Genomic DNA, 21,208 nt, shown 5'->3' on the forward strand with positions numbered 1-21,208 from the left:
CACACTCGCGAATGCAGTGCACGCTAATACCACGTTCCAAAAACACCCAACAACACGGTTTTGTTACTACGCTCGAGATTTTATTAGCCCTTGCTAACCAACCGAGCCACCCGTGTGTGTGTGCGGGACAGCAAGGCGCTTCTAACCCACACTCTGGTGCCGTGTAGCCCTATTCTATGCTGCGCTCTCTGCTAAACCGCTTTCCTACTCGTCCTTACCCCGAACTAACCCTCTCCTACGGATCCTACCCTCCGCTCTGAGGTGTTGTAAGGCGCGCAACACGATACCGTCTGTAGTCCTTGGTGACCTTGCGGCGCTCAGATCGTCCTGCAGACAATCTAGCGGCTCGCCCGATGACTCCTTCGTCGCTGACCCCGTGTCCAAACTCCAGAAGAAGAGAGTTCCCTACTGCCCCTGCGTTTTCTTTTAAACTATTCACATCAAAGGCTAGGCGCCCCCGTCCCGACCGCCTTGGTCTCTCGACCAATCCTGAGCCTAGGATTTCCCGCTCTTTTGCGATCCCGCCGGCCTTTGAACTTTCGACCAATCAGTCGTCCCGGTTCCTGATCCCAGCTATCTGCCTTGCTGACCCGTGTTTGTGTTTGTATGCGTTTCTAACTGCGGGGCTCTCTGAGCTCGCCGTGGTCGTGCGATCTCAAATCCGCCCACGGCGCCGCAGTGTTACTTGGCCTGGGAAGGGTCCTGTCCAATTCCCTGGCCCTGAGAAACCGTGGGGTAACCCCCCTAGGGGGCCCTCGGGTGAAAACTCAGGGTAGGTGACCCGACCACGAGGCCCTACGTGGGTGCGGGTGCGTGTTTATGTGGGGGGGGTGATGGGGGGCAGTGCGGCGGTGGAAGCCGGGCGGCTCCCTGGCTCGGCCGAGCGGCCCCGTCGCTGTGGCACCACACAGCTCCCCCTCGATCGAAGGAACGAAACAGGAGGACTTCTCCACAAATCTGGCTGTCGCCTGATGAAGCTAGTTGTAATTACTGGCGAAACGTCGTACTCAGATTGTAAATGTTGTGGCTTGGCTCTCCAACACACCGGTGTGGTGCTGTGCTAGTGACGAATTGGCCACGTTCTGTTTACGTGTCAAGCTTTACTAGTTGGCTGTGGCGGGTGGTGGCGGGTTCAAGGGGCCGTCCATAAATGACGTCACGCGATTTTGGACGATTTTTGACCCCCGTCCTCGCACGGCGTCACAAAAAGTCAGACCCCCCCCCCTCAAATATGACGTCACAAAGCTCTGCCCCCCCCCCCGCTTTAAACTATTGTCATTGTAGTGCGTATTTAATGCGGCGCTGCACTCTGATGTTGTAGGAGAAAACATTTATTGAAAAGTCTATTTAATTAAGTAGAACGTGTTGTCTATATTTATTTAAAGTTGCGCATTTGATGTGACGTCACATTTCTCAAACCCCCCCCGCTCGTCACACATCGTCACAAATGAATGACCCCCCCCCCCGGGTACGTGAAGTCATTTATGGACGCCCCCTAATGACACATTTATATATTTACGCGATCTAACCCAAAACATTCCTTTATTATGGATAATTTCTATGTTATCATATTTGATTAACGCCGAGCTTTGTGAGAGCTTGGATGACTGCATCAGTCTCGACTGAATCAAATACTCCACGTTCAGAGTCAAAACAAGCCAGGCAGAATGGTATTTGATATCAATTTGTCTTTTTCTAGGATGGGATGGACATTATATGGTCATCTACTCTTTGGTTCTTTCGGGAAAAGTCACGTGGGTATAAATTAAAATAAATCACGACGTTTCGATCGCAACACAAGCGGTCGTCCTTAGGCCTAAAAAAAATAATCCAGCAGTGGAACTGCTGAACTAGCGAGAGAGCAGCTACAACAAGGCTATAGATGTGGCGATGGGCAAGCAAGCGGGGTCTGAGCTGGAAAGGAATTCTACCCCCAGACGCAAGCACCTCATTTGTGTTAATGGGGGATTAATGGGGGATTAGAGAGAGATTAGGGAGGGTTGCGATCGAAACGTCGTGATTTATTTTATTTTATACCTACGTGACTTTTCCCGAAACAACCAAAGAGTATGGATTCCTGCGGTCACGAAAGCTTCAAATCAAGATGATATGGTCAATTGCAAAATAACTTAAGCGAGCTTGTCTACGTAGTTGATTCTCCTGTGAATTGTCCATTATTCCCTGTGATTTGCGTAAACGAGACGTGTGTGACGTGAGGCCAAATGGGTATTTAATTCTTCATACAAGTGTACAGCGCGTGTCAACCATCTGTGGATATCAGCATGACTGAGACATCATTAAAGGACTGAAGTCATTCAATATTGTACGCACTTAGTACAGAGCTATTCTGCTGCTTTGATGATATCCATTTATTCAATTTGCTTCAGTGAGTTTCTTTCCATAGTTCAGACAGAAGTGGTTACTCCAATGTGTACATCTGGAACACCATCCCAAAGTGCAGTAGTATGTGATATTTTTTTCAAAATGTATCTGCATTACATTCCTCCACTTGTTCTATGATTCTGTCTCTATCAGCCAATGCGATTTATCTTACTCTCCATCAGTGACCAGCTGTGATTTACAAATACACTTTCTTTTGTGTTGCGTGAATTGCTAGCATTGTTAATTTTGACGCCTGAATTCAATCCACCGTTATCCTCTGATTTCTGTTCGATATAAAATTTCCTAATGGGTGTACATAGTTATGTGGATTCTCCTGTTTCGCTATTCCATCAATTTCATATTTCTCAACATACAAATCGAAGGTCGTGGGAGTCGGGTCATTACATTTACATCAACGATAGATCGATTACCGTCATTTAAATGTATGCAATTAATATTTTAATGTAATCTCACCAATTATATCCCAATGCAGTAAGTGCAATTACGATATAACCCCGTGTATTAAGTAGGTAGATACAATTACCGTTAATTAAATGAATGGAATTCATATTTTAATGTAATCTCACCAATTATATTAAATTGCAGTAAGTGCAATTACGATATAACCCCGTGTAATAAGTACAATTATAACCCAATACATTAAGTCCAATTATATAGAACCCAATGTATCTCCCCCGGTTTTGTCTACAGTTCCACAAGATTTAATTTAACTGTACTCGTGTTGCATATGCAGCAATGGTGAAATCCAGAAGGGGTCTTTAATTCGTAGAATTTGGGTCGGAGTTCATGCTTATAAACATGTAAATGTGCGGCCCTGCAAGCACTTGCTCATGCCACTGCTGGAGGAAAGATCTCCACTAAAGGGAGCTCTAGAGAGTCCCTCAAGCAGGTATTTGGCCTACTCGTGAAAGAGGTGAAGGTACCCACACTTATCCCACCACACGTGACCTGCCGACCAACGGTGGTGTTCCCATTTATAGTCGTGGGTGGACAGTGGCAGGGGAATCGTGCCGGGAGGTCAAACCGACAACCCCTGGATTGTAATTCCAGCGTACTGACCATTCAGCATGGCAGCATCATTGTCCTGGCGTGTTATGGTATATTTATATTTTTTAAGATGTTTTGATCGAGAAGAGACCTGATGGCTCGTTGAGACATTCCATCTACAGGAAAGCCACCCACACGGATCCTATCTAAAGCCTGACTCCCACCACCATCCAGCCCAGAAGAATCCCCTCATCAAAACATTACACCATAGGGCCCGTTGCATTTCCGACCAACACCACCTAGTCAGTAAGTTGGAGCACATACACCAAGCCCTCAGGATGAACGGATACTCGGAACGTACAATCCGCAAAGCCATGGGGAGACAACCTTCTGAGGATCCAACCAAAACCATCACTTTGCCATACATAGCAGGGGTTACCAAAAAGATTTCCAAAGTCTTAAACAAACACAGGATACAGGTTCGTTTCAACACAGTACACAAAATCCGTGATTTAATCCCATCTGTAAAGGATGTGCTTCCTGACATGCAATACCCTGGTGTCTACAAACTGAGTTGTGGTTGTGGCAGCAGTTACATTGGGGAAACCAAACGACATGTCTCGGACCACGTTCGTGAGCACAAGGCGGATCTGACCAATACCTCCAATACCAATACCTCTGCCGTTGCTGATCATTGTTTTAACGCTGTGGGCTCACACGAAGTTGTTTTTTCCAAGACGGAGGTACTCTGAAAACCTACCGGCTACCTTCAGAGATTTGTTCATGAAGCCATCCAGATATATAACCACAGACACAACTTCAACCGAGAAGATGGGTACAAACTGAGCAATTATTGGAAGGACGTTATTAACCAGGTAAAGTCTTAACTGACTGTGATGTTTCCATCCTACCTGCCTATGTCAGCTGTTATTTCCGACTCTTTGTGTGTGTCTCTCTCCATGCCTCTCTCTTAGATCTCTCACAGTTCCTTTGGATTGCACTCTCATGCTCACATGTCCTTTGGATTGCTGATGTGCGCATATGTGGGAATGATATTCGTATGCGGCGACGGAAGCTCATTCATGCTCATCTCCCTCCCTAATCCCTCCCTCCCTAATCCCCCCCATTAACACAACTGATGTGCTTGTGTCCGGGGATGGAATTCCTTTCCAGCTCAGACCCCGCTTGCTTGCCCATCACCACATATATAACGTCCTTGTTGTAGCTGCTCTCTCGCTAGTTCAGCAGTTCCATTGCTGGATTAAATGTTTTCCGCCAGAGGACGACCGCTATTGTGTTGCGATCGAAACGTCGTGATTTTGTTATATTTTATACCTACGTGACTTTACCGAAAGAACCAAAGAGTAACACGGTCCAACTAACTCGTGATAATTCAGAGACCGATTATATATCCAAGTTGCAGATTCACCATGTTTGCCAAGAACACAAGCCCTGGTTTTATTCTCATCTACTCAGGGATTCAATACCCACATATACCGCCAACATGCTGGCATGGAAGTAAACCGATTGCTTGAGAAGCAATGAACAGATGCCACATTCTAGTCTTCAGACACAGTTAAACAAAACCGTCTGTTCAGCCGAATTTGCACGTGCCAAGTATTATCCGTGTTTTTCTTTTATCTGCTACACCTTGGATAATAGAGAGTTGACTGATGTGTTCTAAAGACTATAAAGTACACACTAAAGGTTGTTTTTGGGGTAAGTTTGTCACGTAAACAAATTTGCCAAACGGTTACGACTTCAGCAACCGGTGTGTTGGAGAGTAACCCCACAACATTTACAATTCGAGTACGATGTTTCGCTGGTGATTAAAGCCAGCTTCATTAGGCGATAACCATCACGCTAACCCACAACATTGTACATGTTGTGAGTTTCATCTCCATCACACCGGTGTCACTTCTTCAGTGCCCCACTACTGACTGAAAGTCTCTCTCCGTGGCCATCCAGAGTGCTGCTTCGTTTAAGAACGTTCTCTCCATGTATTACAGACTTTCACTCTGATCTACACTTATCCGTTGTCTTCTCTCTCACTTCCCAATCACATACCACCATAAATCCTTTTCTCCTGAATTAAAATAACTTCCTATTGACCACGACCCACCTCCTCCGACGCCCTCATTGACTCGCTTGCCACCCGTCCCTTTTCAGTGTCTTGATGTATGTTGCTTCTGAATAATTGCACCGTGCAATTCAATGGCGATGCATTGCATCTTCAGAAATCTGTTCAATTAAATGCATGTTGCCAGAGTCGTGGTTTGGGGGGTGATTCGTGAAAACTGCAGATAGCCGTGTAGAGTATAACCATGCGTCCGGTCAGTGTGTTGCGTGGTTATCAGAGCCACAGTTTAATGCGGAATGTTACCCTGCAAGGTGCACTCGCCTGAGGTAATGACTCCAGGTTCTTTCACAGTGTACTCTTTGGTTTATCGGCAAAGTCACGTAGGTAAAAAAAATTAAATAAACTAAATCACGAAGTTTCGGAGGCAACACAAGCCTCCGTCTTCAGGTGGAACACGCCACAGCAAAATCACTGTAGTGGATAAGATTTTGCCGTGGCGTGTTCCACCTGAAGACGGAGGCTTGTGTTGCCTCCGAAACGTCGTGATTTAATTTAATTTATCTTATTTTATACCTACGTGACATTACCAAAAAAACCAGAGTATGAATCCTTGCAGTCACGAAAGCTTCAAATCTAGAATCCTTCACAGCGATCACGCACAAGTGAACCGTGTGTTCCCACCGGAGATTGAGGCAATATGATCGTGTAACGAAATCTGAAGAACACGACTCATATCTACAGCAGTCAGCTCCTTGAACGCGTAACCCTCGAGTTAGCGCGCAAGTTAACTCGAATGCTAAGTGCAGTACACAGGGATTCCACTACGGTACATATCATGAGAAGCTGGCTGTTCCAGCGTAAGTGTTCACCGACTAGTTTGTGGGTGGTGAGAACACGTTGAAAACCACACATCGCACACAACAAACAGGTTTGTCCACCGAGACGTCTTGACGATAAACGCATTGCTTAAACCACTTTACCGCAGGCAGGTTCTGCAAACGCTGAATGATGACTGTGTTTTCAGTGTGCAGTACCTTTACTTAGCATGCATTGGTGGACAACTTTGTTTGACATTTTAAATGTTTCTACATTCTATTCAAAACATAGTTAGGGGGGGGGGACATGGGGGCGGAAGAATGGGGTGTGATGATTCTTGTGATAATGCAACGGTGGTAGCACCCAAAGCAAACGCATAAAGCTATGAAGCCACAGTAAGTGGAGTTAAATGCCAAGTTTATTGAAGTGAGTGTCTGTAATCGCGGCCTGTAATTTTAAAAAAAACATAGCCATCAAAACACTGGATATATATTTCATTAGGACCATATAATGTTCGGGTGAAATCTACATAACAAACCTCAAGTGTCTCTGTACATCGGTGACTTTGCCAGCCGGCCACAGCGTTTATGTGAGTCAAGTAGTGGGGGGGGGGGGCACGTGCCCCCCCAATTATCCGATCGAAATCCCTAATTTTGATCGGATCATTGGGGTTTATTAGTAATAAATCGGCATTTTGCGACCCCCACTGCCACTGTGTAGCATATTATTACGTGCCAGGGACTCTATGAGATGATAGGACAATAGTCTGAGTCCATAATTGGCAATACGTAACGGCAAAGCAGTTATAAGTGACTCACAGAATTGTGCGCAGTTGCGTATACAGTCCACGACTTCCCTGAAGGCAAACACCTTCAGCGAGCGCGATGCCGATCACACAACGCGGTTCGAATTCGACCCTCGATCGATGGCTGCGCCATCGCCGCACACGCGTCGAATAAAAAGCAAGGGACAAGTCCTTACTTACTAACAACTCCTCTATCGTTTTTCATTGCTGGAGGGGTTGCCCCCCCTACCTGAAAATCCTGGCTCCGCCATTGCAAGTAAGGGCTCACTACGAACAAAATAATCCAGGGATCCGTGGTGTACGACCTACGACTTTTGACACAGGTTATAAACGTGACGATGGTTATAATTGACATAAGTCCACCTGGTGGACAAACCTCGGTGTTGCACATCATGTAAAACCTTGGTCGTTACGGCCGAGGTCAGAGGTCAAAAGGCTGTCCACCACAAATTGGGTTTGTTTATTTTTGTTTTTACCGACGGCTCCTGGTTTCAATCAGTCGGGGCAAACGGGGGCGTGGGGGTGGTGCGGCGGCGTGGTCATGGGGTGAGGGAGGGGTGTGGACTCATGGAGTCCATCTCATGATCTCTGTTGGCCGCGTTCGCCCACCGAATCGGTCCCCACGCCTCCTGCGCAGTTTGCGTTTCGCGCATAACGCAACGTGCACTCCACGTGTGTTGTGTGCAAGCATTGTGCACGTGCTGTGTGTGTGTGTGCCGTCCGTAGCGGTTAGCGCTACGCTGCACTACGCTGCACTACGAACCTGGTTACCCGGGTTCGAATCCCGCTCACGGCCAAAATCAGTGACGATTATCTGAACCGGTCCTGGGCCTCCCCTCAGTTGACTCAGCCTCGAATGAGTACCTGGTGCAGTGTGTAAACATCGCCACTTGGGAGACAAAGGTGGCCAGGCGTGGTGCTGGCCACCCACCCCCTCGTGTGCCGTTCTGGCCGTCATAGGTGCTCGTTTACAGCACTTGCCCCAATAGTCTGTTACAGGCTATACGGGGGATCTTTGTCTTTGTCATCTGCTGTGGGGGGGGGGGGGGGGGTAGCGGTTCGCGCGCTGCACTACGATCCCGGCCACCCGAGTTCGGTTCCAGGGTTTGAACGCGTTTTGGGCCTCCCTTAGGTCGACTCAGCCTAAAAAATGAGTACCTGGTGCGGTGTGTAAAAACATCACCACTGGTAAGACAAAGGCGGTCGGCCGTGGTGCTGGCCACCTGTCCCCTCGTGTGCCATGCCGGCCTTCATAGGTGCTCGCTAACAGCACTTGCCCCAACAGTCTGTTAAGGCAATAGGGGGGATCTTTCTCTTTGCAGTCCGCTGTGGGGAAGTGTAGTGTAGCTCACGACCAACCCCAGTGACGATTATTTCAACGGGTTCTGGGCCTCCCCTAGGTCGACTCAGCTTCAAATGAGGACCTGGGGAGACAAAGGCGACCGGGCATGGTGCTGGCCACCCATCCCCTTGTGTGCCACAGTGCCGGCCTTCACAGGTGCTGCTCGCTAACAGCACTTGCCCCTACAGTCAGTAAAGGATACACGGGGATCTTTCAATGTCTTTGCAGTTCGCTGTAGGCATGTTAACGTGCTTTGTATGCGTGTGTAAATATGTAACGGATTATGCTGTACTAGCTTTACTACCCAGCTTCGCCCGAGACTTGGATTCTTGTCTTGGATTAATACACGGCCTATGCGGAGGGTGGGGGGGGATGCGTGACGTCAGCAGGCACACTGCGTGACGCTGCCGCATGCGGGTGACATCACAGATGTGACGTCACCGCTCACTTGCCGTGCAAAATATATCCATTATTGAGCCGCCCCCCCCCCCCCCCCAAATACAAAAGTCTATTTTTATACTTTTTGCATTGTGTACAGTCTGGAAGCTACCCACATGCCAAATTTCAAGTTTGTTGCATGTCGGAAAGTATGCTAAACATATTTAACAGAAACGCAAATTCACACATTTTCCTTTATATACATTAAATAGATGTAAAACATTGATGTTGCATGCGCTAAATGCAAATATCGCAAGGGTTATATGCAGCGCAGTGCTACGATGAGCGAGTGACCACTGTTCAGGGCACCATTGCCCACCCAGATGTTTGACCCTGCGTACTGATCACACACTGTGAGCCCATTGGAACAGCAACACCGTTTCAAGTCTGTTGCAAAATTTGCTCAGACTCAGGGATAGAACATCAGCCGGTAACATGTTCAATACGATAGTGCCTGAGCACCGTGTGTAGTGGAGTCACAATGACTCTCTTACAGATGATCCTATACAAACACGATGTTAGTATACGTTTGTGTTACTATATGAAACTTAACGCTTACAGAAAACTGGGGAAAATTGACCAGTGACGAAGACATAACACGAGCGCTAAATAGAAAACCCCTTTTTCCATCGTGGTGATGACATCCCACGTGAATCGCCGCACTTTATCGTGTACTATTTTATTTGTTGACCAGGTAAGGCCCACTGAGCGAAGTAGCTCTTTTGTAACCTGGCCACAAATGAGAGCTCAACGAAGTGGCTTATCATCACGTGGACATTTATACCAGTAGCCAAAATAATGATGATGATGAGGGGGTTCTCTCATCACCAAACACGGAGCGCCGTCTCCGCAACCTCAGCGTGCCGCCGTGTGACTTCGTCCCGTTATTCGGCTCGAAAGAAAACACAGTCATCATCAGCTGTCATCAATCCACTGCTGGATGAAGGCCTCCCAAAGCTTCCATCTATCACAATGCCGCAATGTAACAATTCACGTGGTACCTGCGCATGAGTCGATTGCACCGAGGATTAGGGGTATTGATTATGATTAGATTTTTAGGGTTTGAGGTTGAGAGGTTATGATTAATGGTTTGTGTTTAGGGTTAGAGATAGGGGTCAGAGATTACTGGTCATGTTTACTGGTTAGGGTCCAGGGTGATCATTTAGATTCATAATAACGGTTTTTTGGATTAGATCGCGCAAGTATGAATGTGTCGTAACCCTCCACCACCCGACACAGCCAGCAAGGTTTGTCACGTAAACAAAGCGCCAATTAGTTAACTATTTCAGTCCACCGGGGTGTTGGAGAGTAGTTAACTAATTCGCGCGATGTTTACGTGACAAACGTTACTGGCTGTGGAGGGTTACGACACATTGACACTTGCGCGATCTAACCCAAAACAACTTTATTATGAATAATATTAGTCGTGAAAGCCTACGTGTTAAACTGATAATTTATTTAGGTTTAGCATTAGCGACGAGCGTTCAGGGATTTGGGTTAAGGGGTCAGAGTTCGGGTGAGAGGTTAGGGTAGTAGGTCCCAACCCATGCGGCACAGCATGGGTTGAGATACTGTGCAGGGGAAATGTTGACGTGGATACTGTGCAGGAGAAATGATGAACGTCTGGAATGTCAGCGCCACATTGCGGAGGCAGAGCACTGATACGCAACGTGAGACAAATGCCTAACAACACATTGACTGGCGGCGTGGGCATGCGCTCTCTCTCTGTGTACTGTGGCCTTAGTCACCTGGGGGGGGGGGGGGGCACGGAGATCAATGTTGAGAACCACTGCGTTAGAGATTAGAAATGACCATCAGTGATAATGGGTTAGGATTTAGGGTTAGAGGTTAGAGTTTAGCATTTAGGATTAATGTTAGACGGTATAGTTAGGGTTTAGCGTGTTCACAGGGTTATAGGTTTCGAGTTTATCATTATGGATTAGAGGAATGGGGGTTACGATAGGATACGAGGTTTAGGATTAACATTTAGTATTAGAGACAGGATGAGGGTTAGATGTTTCAGGTTGAGTGTTAGTGATAGGGTAAGAAAGTTTAGGGTTCAGCATTAGTGACAGGGTTAGAAGGAAAGGGTGTAGCCTTGGGATAGGGTTAGAGTTTTAGGGACAGAGTTAGAGGTTTAGAGGGTCAGAGTTTAGTGTTAGGGATAGGGTAAGGGTTTAGCATTAGGGATATGGTTAGATGGTTATAGTTCAGCATTAGGGATGGGCTCTGGGATAGGATTAGAGGTTTAACATTAGGGATAGGGTTAGAAGGTTAAAGGTTAAGCATTTGGGATAGGGTTAGAGGATTCGATTCGAGGGTTAGGGATCGATTTCGATTTAAAGCTTTAGCATTAGGGATAGGATTACACGTTTAGTGTTAGGAATGGTGTTAGAGGTTTACCATTGGGGATAGGGTAAGAGGATATTCTTTGGGTCTTTCGGTAAAGTCACGTAGATGGGTTGGAAGAAAATAACAAAAAACGATGACGTTTCGATCACAACACGAGCGATTTTTTTGTTCCTCCTGATAACGATCGCTTGTGTTGTGATGGAAACGTCATTATTTTTTGTTATTTTCTTTCAACCCATCTACGTGACTTTACCAAAAGACCCAAAGATATGAATTCCTGCAGTCACAAAAGCTTTAAGTCAAGGGTAAGAGGAATTAAGTTTAGCGTTAGGGGCCGTCCATAAACTACGTCACGCACCTGGAGGGGGGGGGGGGTCAGACATTTGTGACGATGTGTGATGAGGGGGGGGGGGGTTTGAGAAATGTGACGTCACATAAAAATGCGTAACTTTAAATAAATATAGAATTGTTATAACGACACTAATTTTTATTAATTTTCATTATTAACTATTTGATTATTTAAATTTACTAAGGTCACCTTTTATTTATTCCATGAAGGAGCATTTTGCTTCTCCATGGGAGAATGGAGAAGCATACATTTTGAATTTTTTTTTAATCATTGTTATTAAACAGAGTGCAGAGCCACATTAAATACGCATTATCATGACAATATTTTAAAGCGATTTGAAGCATGTTTTATTTATAAATGGAAATATGTGTTTTTTGGGGGGGGGGGGGGGCAGAGCTTTGTGACGTCATATTTGAGGGGGGGGGGCTGACTTTTTGTGACGCCATGTGACGGGGGGGGTCAAAAATCGTACAAAATCGCGTGACGTCATTTATGGACGGACCCCTATTGTTATAAGGACAGTATAATTCCGCACCACATTTGCGGGGGTCAGTAGTCTCAGCCACACGTTGAACGCCTTTGTGTTAATGCGTACCGTGTACACACACAACAATGCGATTGATACGTCGGTAGGTTTGTGACTACTGTTTAACTCGGTACAAGGATGTTCATTCATTATATACGCACAGTACGCTCATACTTGCGTATAGGTATGCGAAGTATGCATTGTTTAATCTCTGGTACGCGAGGCACGTGTTTGTGTCGTGGGGGAGCGGTGGTGTAGTGGTTAGCGCGCTGCGCTACAAACCCAGCGACCCGAGTTCGATTCCCGCTCTCGGCCAACATCGGTGACGATTATCTGAAGTGGTTCTGGGCCTCCCCGAGGTTCGACTCAGCCTCGAATGAGTACCTGGTGCGGTGCGAAATGAACATCGCCAATGGGGAGACAAAGGCGGCCGGGCCTTCATATGTGCTCGCTAACAGCACTTGCCCCAACAGTCTGTTACAGGCTATACGGGGGATCTTTGTTACTCTTTGGTTGTTTCGGTAAAGTCACGTAGAAAGAGAAGTTAATAAATTAAATAATAGCATGCGACGTGCCGATTGCAACACAAGCAATCATCATCAGGTACAAATGAAAGAGAAAACAAAACCTAGTAAACTTAGAAATATAATGCAATACATCACAGAGAGTCGGCTAGCATAACAGTCAACACCCTCTACCTGGTTGATTACGTTTTCCAAAATATTGCTAAATTTAAGAGAGAGATAAAACACAGAACCGGAGACACATAAGCAGAGAGAGATGACACAGAGAGAGACACGCAACATAGACACACAGGTTTTCTCTTTCTACGTGACTTTACCGAAATAACCAAAGAGTAATTCCTGCAGTCACGAAAGCGCCAAATCAAGTTTGGGATCTTTGTAGTTTTGTTGTTGTGCAGAGCGTGGTCAGGGCACAGCGTTTCACTGAGCCCATGGGTTTATCCACTGTCCCGGTCACGATGGTCTTTATCCAGAGGTTTCTCAGTTTGGATCTGGTGGGGTGTTCTGTGCGGCTGGGTTCAGGCTTTTGGTGAACGTGGCGAGGCCGTTGCCTCCCTCCCCACGTTGCTTTGAAAGACGCCGCCTTTGCCCGTCGCATATTTGCCGTGCCCGTCATTCCTGGCAGCCCTAAGCCCACCCGTCCAGACCACGGACACTGGGGAAGGGAGGGGGTTACCTAGTCGACAAAAACAGGCTGGGCCGACCTTGGCATGCGGCAACGTTGGGCCAACGTTGCCATGTCAACTGATACCGCAGTTGCGCCAACGTTGGCAAGTTTTAATTGGCGCCACTAAACATGCAACGCCGGTTCCGATGTTCCATGCTTACTGGCATTCAATCAAGCCCCCACATTCAAGATCCCCCCCATTAAAGCCCCCATTCAAGCCCACCCCATTCAAGCCACCCCCCCCAATTCAAGCCCCCCCCCCATTTGAGCCCCCCCATTAAAGCCCCCCCATTAAAGCCCCTCCATTAAAGCCCCCCCCATTTAAGCCCCCCCCCCATCTAAGCCCCCCCCCCATTAAAGCCCCCCCATTAAAGCCCCTCGCCCCTGCCCCCCCCCCTATTCAAGCCCCCGCCCCCCCCCCCCCAGGCCCAAAAGTCCAACTGAGGTGACCGAGGCCGCGAGACAGAGAGAGACAGAGAGAGAGACAGAGAGAGACAGGGAGAGAGACAGAGAGAGAGACAGGGAGATAAAGACAGGGAGAGAGAGAGACAGGGAGAGAGAGACTAGGAGAGAGATGTCATTCCCATGCCTCGAGCCAACGCGGCGTTGTTCGCAAGGCGCTCGTCTCACGGCGCGTTTCGTGCAGCTGTCGCAGCTGTTGCTGCCGCAACGGAGCGTGGACCGCTCGTCGCGCACGCTCACGAATTGCCCTGCACGGTCTCCATGCCGCCGCCGCAGTCTGCGACACCCCCCCACCCTCCGCGCGGGACGGTGTTGACGGACAGCTGTCATGCCGCGCGTGTGTGCCGAGTTAAGGCTGAGTCGACCCAAGCGATGCCCAAGACCGCGTTCGGAGCTCGTCGCCGAGCGCCGAGAAATCGGATCTTGGGGATGGGGAGTGAACAACACTGGCGTGCCCCCCCCCACCTAGCCCGTGACCGGATCTCCCTATCAGTTTTCAGTTTCAGTTTCATGTATTTGGTATAGCCCTGTGAGCCATTCGGCTCTTGACTCGGGTGCAACCGCAACAAACAAGAACATGAACAAGAAAACATCTTAAAGTGACGACGCGCAAACAGAAAAATCCAGGCAAAAACAGCAAAAGTCTTCCAGCAAAAGCACCGTGCACCAACGCTGTGTGCAAAATCCCAGTGGGATGCAAGTCAAACAACAACAACAACCGTGAGACAATTTAGATTAAAGTTATCAGTCTAACTCTGTACTACAACAAACAAACATGGCTAAACAAAAACGTGTTCGAAATCACCAAAATAAACCTTCCCGTGCCCTCCTCGTGGCCCTCCTCGTACCTGCACGGCCGCTGTGAGAGTCCACGCTCCGTGCCACTCGCTCCGACGATGCAGTCAATGCCCTCCCCCCCGCTGCCGCCGTGCTCCGCTGCCCGTAGCGCGGTGCGATGTTCACGGTGAGTGCCAGACGCTGGCTGACCCCAGCGAGCCGATTGGGAAGAGTGACGGTGGTGCGAGCGAAGGGCACTTTGTGGAAACAAACACGGAGGCAGTTACGGGCCGATCTCACCGCAGACAGCAGCGACGCCCCAGCGGTCACTCCCTCGATTCCCCCCCACAGCTTCCAATCCCCCCACCCACACACACGGGGCGAGCACATGCCTCGAACAAACCTCGTGTGAACACGCCCAGAGTGCCACCACACACCTTAAACTCTACACACCCATAATGCCACACATACATACGGAGTGCTACACACCTTAAACTTGACACACCCATAATACCACACACCCAGAGCACTACACACGGACATACACTACATACACCTTACACTCTGCACACCCATCGTACCACACACACAGAATACCACACACAGACACACACTACATACACCTACAGTCCACACACCCATAATACCACACACCCATAATACCACACACCCATAATACCACACACCCAAAGTACCACGCAACAACAACCGCCGCCATTCGCCACTAAGTGGCGGTGAAGTCACCACGGCGCTTGTGCCAGGCTACGTGCACTTTGAGGCTACGTGAAGTGCCGAAGGCTCGCTGACAGGTCACGGGACAGACCCAGGTGCCATGGGTTGCCTGATTGAGATGGCTGGGAGGTGCACCACCTGTACCCTCTACTGTGCCAACTTGCTGCGTTTTAGCCGCTCGGCGCTCCGCTCGTTGTTGTGAGCGTCGCTCCTCCGCCCTCCGTTGTTGTTGGAGGGTCACTGCCTCCAACTGCCCAGTAGCGTCCTTCACGAGCCTCCTCCATGGAGGACGATCTTGACCCCACTGGTACCAGTCTTCGGAAAGTCCACTCCGCTGCACATCCTTCTATACCACACCACTCCATCTCTTCTCTAGCTCGTGCCGTGCCCGTTTAGCCCCCTCGATGTCGCCAAACAGAAGCTGGCTGGGCATGCGGGCTACGAGACCCAGCCAAAGCAGCCTTGCCCGCCGGAGGAGCTCACTGATGGGAACGTGTCCAGATCTTTCAAGGTATTGTGAGCTCACACAACCCAGTCTGGTTAAACCCAGGGTTGGATCGTAGGCAAGCCAGCCTGCATGTTTCTAATCGACGCAGATGTTCGATTAGAGGGATCCATGTTTCACAAACATGATGGGTGGACTCGAAGACCCAAAGTTTCGTGTGGAGCGGCAGACCAGGTGTAGCTTCCACAGCGTTACGTAGCCAATCTTTGTCCGTCTTGGAGACACCTGTCCCATCATCCTTTGACGATGTGTCACAGGTGAACAAGTTTCATACCATACACAGAACCCGACATCCTACACACGCCTCAGACTTTCATCACCATCAACCATGATCTTGAAACTGCTGGATGAAGGCTTCCCAATAGAATTGGAATGCAACAAACCATACAGCTCCCACTACACACACTGATCGAATCATTCTATCTCCACAATGGACGTGCTCTTGGATATGATTTGTTTTAATTGCAACTTCGTCTCTATTTTCAACCAATGGCCATCATCATCCACAGGAGCCGCATGTCCTGCCCAGGCCAACTTTTCTAAATTATCAGTTTAAAACGTGGGAGGCTTTCGCGACCAATATTATTCATAATAAAGGTTATTGGGTTAGATCGCGTTATTGATACACGTGTCGTAAACCTGCACCACGCGACACGGCCAAACAACAAAAAATGCGTCACGTTGACAAAAGACAAACAACACACCGGTGGGCTAAAGTAGTGAACGTTTTGTCTTTTGTCAACGTGACACTTTTTTTTACTGATTGGCCGTGTCGGGTGGTGGAGGGTTACGACACATTTATAAATAACGCGATCTCACCCAAAAAACCTTTATTATTTCTAAATGATGTCTTTATTTTGCCCCTGTTCTCTAATTCACGTGCCCCTCTTCCTGTCTCTCTCAGTGTCATTACAAGCGTGCAGTTCTCCTGGCTTTTTGTGTGTGTTATTTTAGCTGTTCTATTTTATTTATCACTCTCCATGTTTCTGCTCCATGCGTCATAGCAGGCGACATACGCTAAGAACTCTTCTTAGGCACACGGGTATGGGGCCGTCCATAAATGACGTCACGTGATTTTGGACGATTTTTGACCCCCCCCCCCTTCGTCACACGGCATCACAAAAAGTCAGACCCCCCCTCAAATATGACGTCACAAAGCTCTGCCCCCCCCCCCAAAAAAAACATGCTTCAAATCGCTTTAAACTATTGTCATTGTAGTGCGTATTTGATGTGGCGCTGCGAAAACATGTATTACAAAGTCTGTTTAATTAAGTAGAACGTGTTGTCTATATTTATTAAAAGTTGCGGATTTTGATGTTACGTCACATTTCTCAACCCCCCCCCCCCCCCCTATCGACACACATCGTCACAAATGTCTGACCACCCCCCCCCCCCTAGGTGCGTGACGTCATTTATGGACGGCCCCAATGCTGCTTTTAATATATATTTTTAAAAATCACTCCCAGCTGATCTCAGCAACCTCTTTAGTTTCACCCGTTGGTAAAATGACGGTGTTCGGCAAACGTGAGATGGTTGATATTGCATCCATGAGATTAATGCCTTCACTAATGAACCTTATGGCGGGACGCCGGGGTCCCGCCATAAGGTTCATTTTTTCTCCAACCCAATCTTCAGAAAACCTCAAAGGTCCCCGTGAATTAGTTTGGTGAAAGCGTGTCTGTCTGGCTCTATGCAATCTCACTGAGGCCGGGGCAGTTGTAATGCTTTCCAATTCAGGTTTAACTGAGACCTCAACCCATTATTATTTAATCTTTATACCTATATATATTTTTTATCGACATCAATAATAACTCGAATAAATGTAAGATTACTCTGGTGTGCTGAAGCGGTGATATCTTGGCCCCGTTTGTTCACGTGACGACTTTATGGACTGGCCGTGTTGGGTGGAGGAGGGTGTACGACACACATTTTACTCACGCGATTATGACCCAACGCATCAATTCTGAATCATAACATTGATCACGAAAGCCTGCTACACGAGTTGAAACTCGTCATATCCGCCATATGTATATGTACACAAGTTGGCTGTAATAACTCAACTTTGTGGACTTAACCACTTCGTATAAATATATTATTTTATTCTAAGGTTGCCTCTGTCATTTAATTATTCATACAAATATAAACCCCCTACTTGTGTCTCTTGCCCGTCATGAACAAATATTGACTGTAATCCTGTAACTCGCTTGTTTACCTACTCTCTTACAGCTTATTGTGAGCGGAGGAGGACTGTTAAGCCATAAAAGCACGTTCCTTCGGAGTGGGCAGGTAGGAACTTGGTTGGACAACGCATTCGTGCACGACAGACAAATATGCACGACACACAGACAAATCATCCCTGGTGGGCAGTGTGGAACCTGTTGTTCCTACCTGTAAAACGCCTCAATATTCAACGACGCACAGGACCTGCTAGGTTGATTTCAAGGCCACGTTGGCTCGCCACGTCAACCGCTGCTCCTCGTCTAAATCGCAGCAGAAACCTCCTCATCTGGCTCCTCCCTCGTTTAAGTTGCCTGGATAGCTCGGACTCTTAGTGTATGGCCTTCATTATCATGAACGCTGACCTACGTATTAATAGCCCTCAAACTCCACACGAATACAAATAAGACATCATGTGTTACTTTTATTAACCCCAACTCCACTGGAGCTCGGAGCCATTGCATCTTCATCATAACCACTCTCTGAAGTACGATTGAAATGATTCCTTATCCAAGTATTGTTACCTTGTCATCTTGGCTGGATTCCCATCTGAACTTCAAACCTCATATCGACAATTTGAATGCAAAGTTAAGAATGAAGATGGGGACTTTGTATGGAAACAAACACTTTTTCTGATCCTCTGTACGGGAACATGTGATAGCTGCTACCTTTTCGGCTCTCTTAGACGATGCTGAAATCATTTTACTAATATAATGAGCCAAGAATGTCTGTGTGTAACGCGCGTGACGTCACTCCACGTCACATGGACCCCCCCCCCCGTCATTAATAATCATGAACGGGTGACGTCACTCCGCATGAAGAAGGTGGAGCGGAAACGAAAATGTGTTTAAGCAAATTAGCTTTCATTTTTGCTTTTTTATTTCCTGGATTTTCAGTTTGCACATAGTCACATAGTCACTTTAAGATGTTTTCTTGTTCATGTTTTTTGTGTGTTGTTTGTTGCGGTTGCACACGATTCAAGAGCCAAATGGCTCACAGGGTTATACCTAATAAATTAACTTGAATTTTGACCTTTATGGAAAGTAAAGCTAATAAAGAAATCAACGCAGCAACTAAAATAACGAGCCAAAAATGGCTGTGTGTGTCCCGCGCGTGACGTCACTCCACATGCGCCTCCCCCCCTCATTATTATTCACGTGTGCCTGCATTTTTTGACTGACGCAGAAGGTCGAGCGGCTCCGATAATTATTTCACGCATCTTTGTAGAAAGTGAAGGCAGTAAATGATTCTACGCCGCATCACGGTGACATTTGGTACCTTTATTTCTTTCTTCGGCACGTCCAACAAAAGGTAAGTCGACTTTACGCTTCCAAATACTGCCACGATAAACATTTCTCTGCTACTTTGCAGACATTGTGTAGAATTCCAATTGTTTTCAACCGCAGCGAGCGAAAGCAGAAGATAAGTATCAGAGCAGTGAATTTCAAGTACTCTTTGGTTTTTTCGGTAAAGTCACGTAGGTAACAAATAAAATAAAATAAATGAAAACAACATTTCAAGTAATTGAACGTCCGCTAAATGCATTGCTACTGTGACATTACGTCAGGTTTTTTATGACTTAGTTGCGTGCAACAACCACTGCCATTAATGCAGTGCTGCGGTCAAATGCTGCGGTCAAATGCTGCGAGGTGTTTTATGACTTCCTTTTGTGCAACATTCACTGCCATTAATAGTGATACAGTGAAATGCAGTGAAGTGTTTGATGACATTCTTTTTTTATATTCCCTGCCATTACAAGATACAATTATACTCTGATCAATTTATTCGTAACTCGAATGCTTCTCTTTGCTCTTCGTTATTTGCTAAGTTACTTCAGACAGTAGCAGCACTCTACTTTCTTCGCTCTCCGCTATCAAGCGTCCATCGGTGAAGATACATTTGTCAGTTAACAGCTTCAGGTTATTTGAAAACAGTGCTAAAGTTAAGTTACGGGGTTTTTGTTCAAATTATACAGCCACAGAGATTGTTGTTGGCCTTTGCAACCGAGGCTAAATCGTCTTCATCCCAAGAATCGACCTCGCGCCAAGTGACGTCACTCTTCCTTTCGTATTGAAACGACGACAAATTCCATTAAATCCTGCGTATGCGATGACGATCAACAAGTCGCAGGGTCAGACTTTTGAAAATGTGGGTATTTATCTCAATGGACCCGTATTTTCCCATGGCCAGTTGTACGTGGCTCTGTCGAGATCTAAATATCCTCAGCGGATCAAAGTGTTCATTGAGGAGAGCCAACTGCAGGGAAACCTTTGGAACAGTGATTAGAGATTCACACAAAATATCGTATTACCGAGAAATCTTCCAAAGTCCTTAATTTCATTTAATAAGTTAAGAACATTTTATTATTCTGCTACATTTCCTAATAAAATTTACAATCACACAATAAAACGTTAATTTACATATTTTAATGTTACAGCTTCCGTTCAAGGACGGGCTTGCAAGCTAGTACACGAATACCAATCTCAACACACTTTGCATTAGCTACATTCTCTTTTTAAATTGCGACTTACGTTCCATCTTACAAACAATTCCACTCGTGACTGTGATCTTTGCGACAACACTGGTTATCATATCCTGTCAAATCAGAGGGAGATTCATTGGGCAAAGTTCATCGTTAATGCACTCACACACATAACTCAATCGGTGTTTATTCAGGATCCAAAACACGCGAGGTCCTAGCCGCTCCACTACACGGTGAGTGCATTGTACCTAGGACAAAAAACTCACAGGGCTCTCACTCATTCTCTATGAATGCCACCAACACCTGGAAATCGCTTAGAAAATGTTGGTTACTCTCCCATCCTAAGGTCGCAATGTCATGCCGAGCTGTCGATTATTTGTGAACTTCACTTGCGATTGCATTTGACGTCGTTGTGTCCTTGTCGGCTGGTTGGTGTTATGTCTGTCACGGAAACGCGGTGTTGTTAGTGATGAAACTCGACTCAAGAGCGTCTTAGCTCACAGAGTACTTCAAAATGAACTGAAACTGAACTGGAACTGGCACTCGGGCTCAGGTGAAACTATTTAGTGGCAGGATCCAGGTGTGGCGGTCGCAAACTCCAGGGTTCAGGCTATATTCTTGCACGTGGTATTCACGTGCCAAACACAGGTCCTGCAAATTTTATATGCGATTGCCCCCTGACCTCTTGAGTTCTCAGCTGGTTATACAAATCTTCTTGGTTGTTTCGGTAAAGTCACGTAGAAG

The 21,208-nt window shown here is 47.0% G+C and overlaps 2 protein-coding genes across 2 annotated transcripts in view; both read right to left on the minus strand.

The window, feature by feature from the left end:
• LOC144736516 (uncharacterized) overlaps positions 1–14,858 on the minus strand; it is a 66,864-nt gene extending 52,006 nt beyond the window's left edge. Inside the window, exon 1 of the mRNA XM_078619072.1 lies at positions 14,600–14,858. The gene's annotated coding sequence lies outside the window, so the exon portion shown is untranslated. The remainder of the gene's footprint in view (positions 1–14,599) is intronic.
• LOC144736570 (small ribosomal subunit protein eS17) overlaps positions 1–21,208 on the minus strand; it is a 184,736-nt gene that overhangs the window by 131,296 nt on the left and 32,232 nt on the right. The gene's annotated exons all lie outside the window — the stretch shown is intronic.

This window comes from Lampetra planeri, chromosome 3 (genome assembly GCF_965212315.1).
Source record: "Lampetra planeri chromosome 3, kcLamPlan1.2.h2, whole genome shotgun sequence".
In the NCBI taxonomy this organism is placed as follows: Eukaryota; Metazoa; Chordata; class Hyperoartia; order Petromyzontiformes; family Petromyzontidae; genus Lampetra; species Lampetra planeri.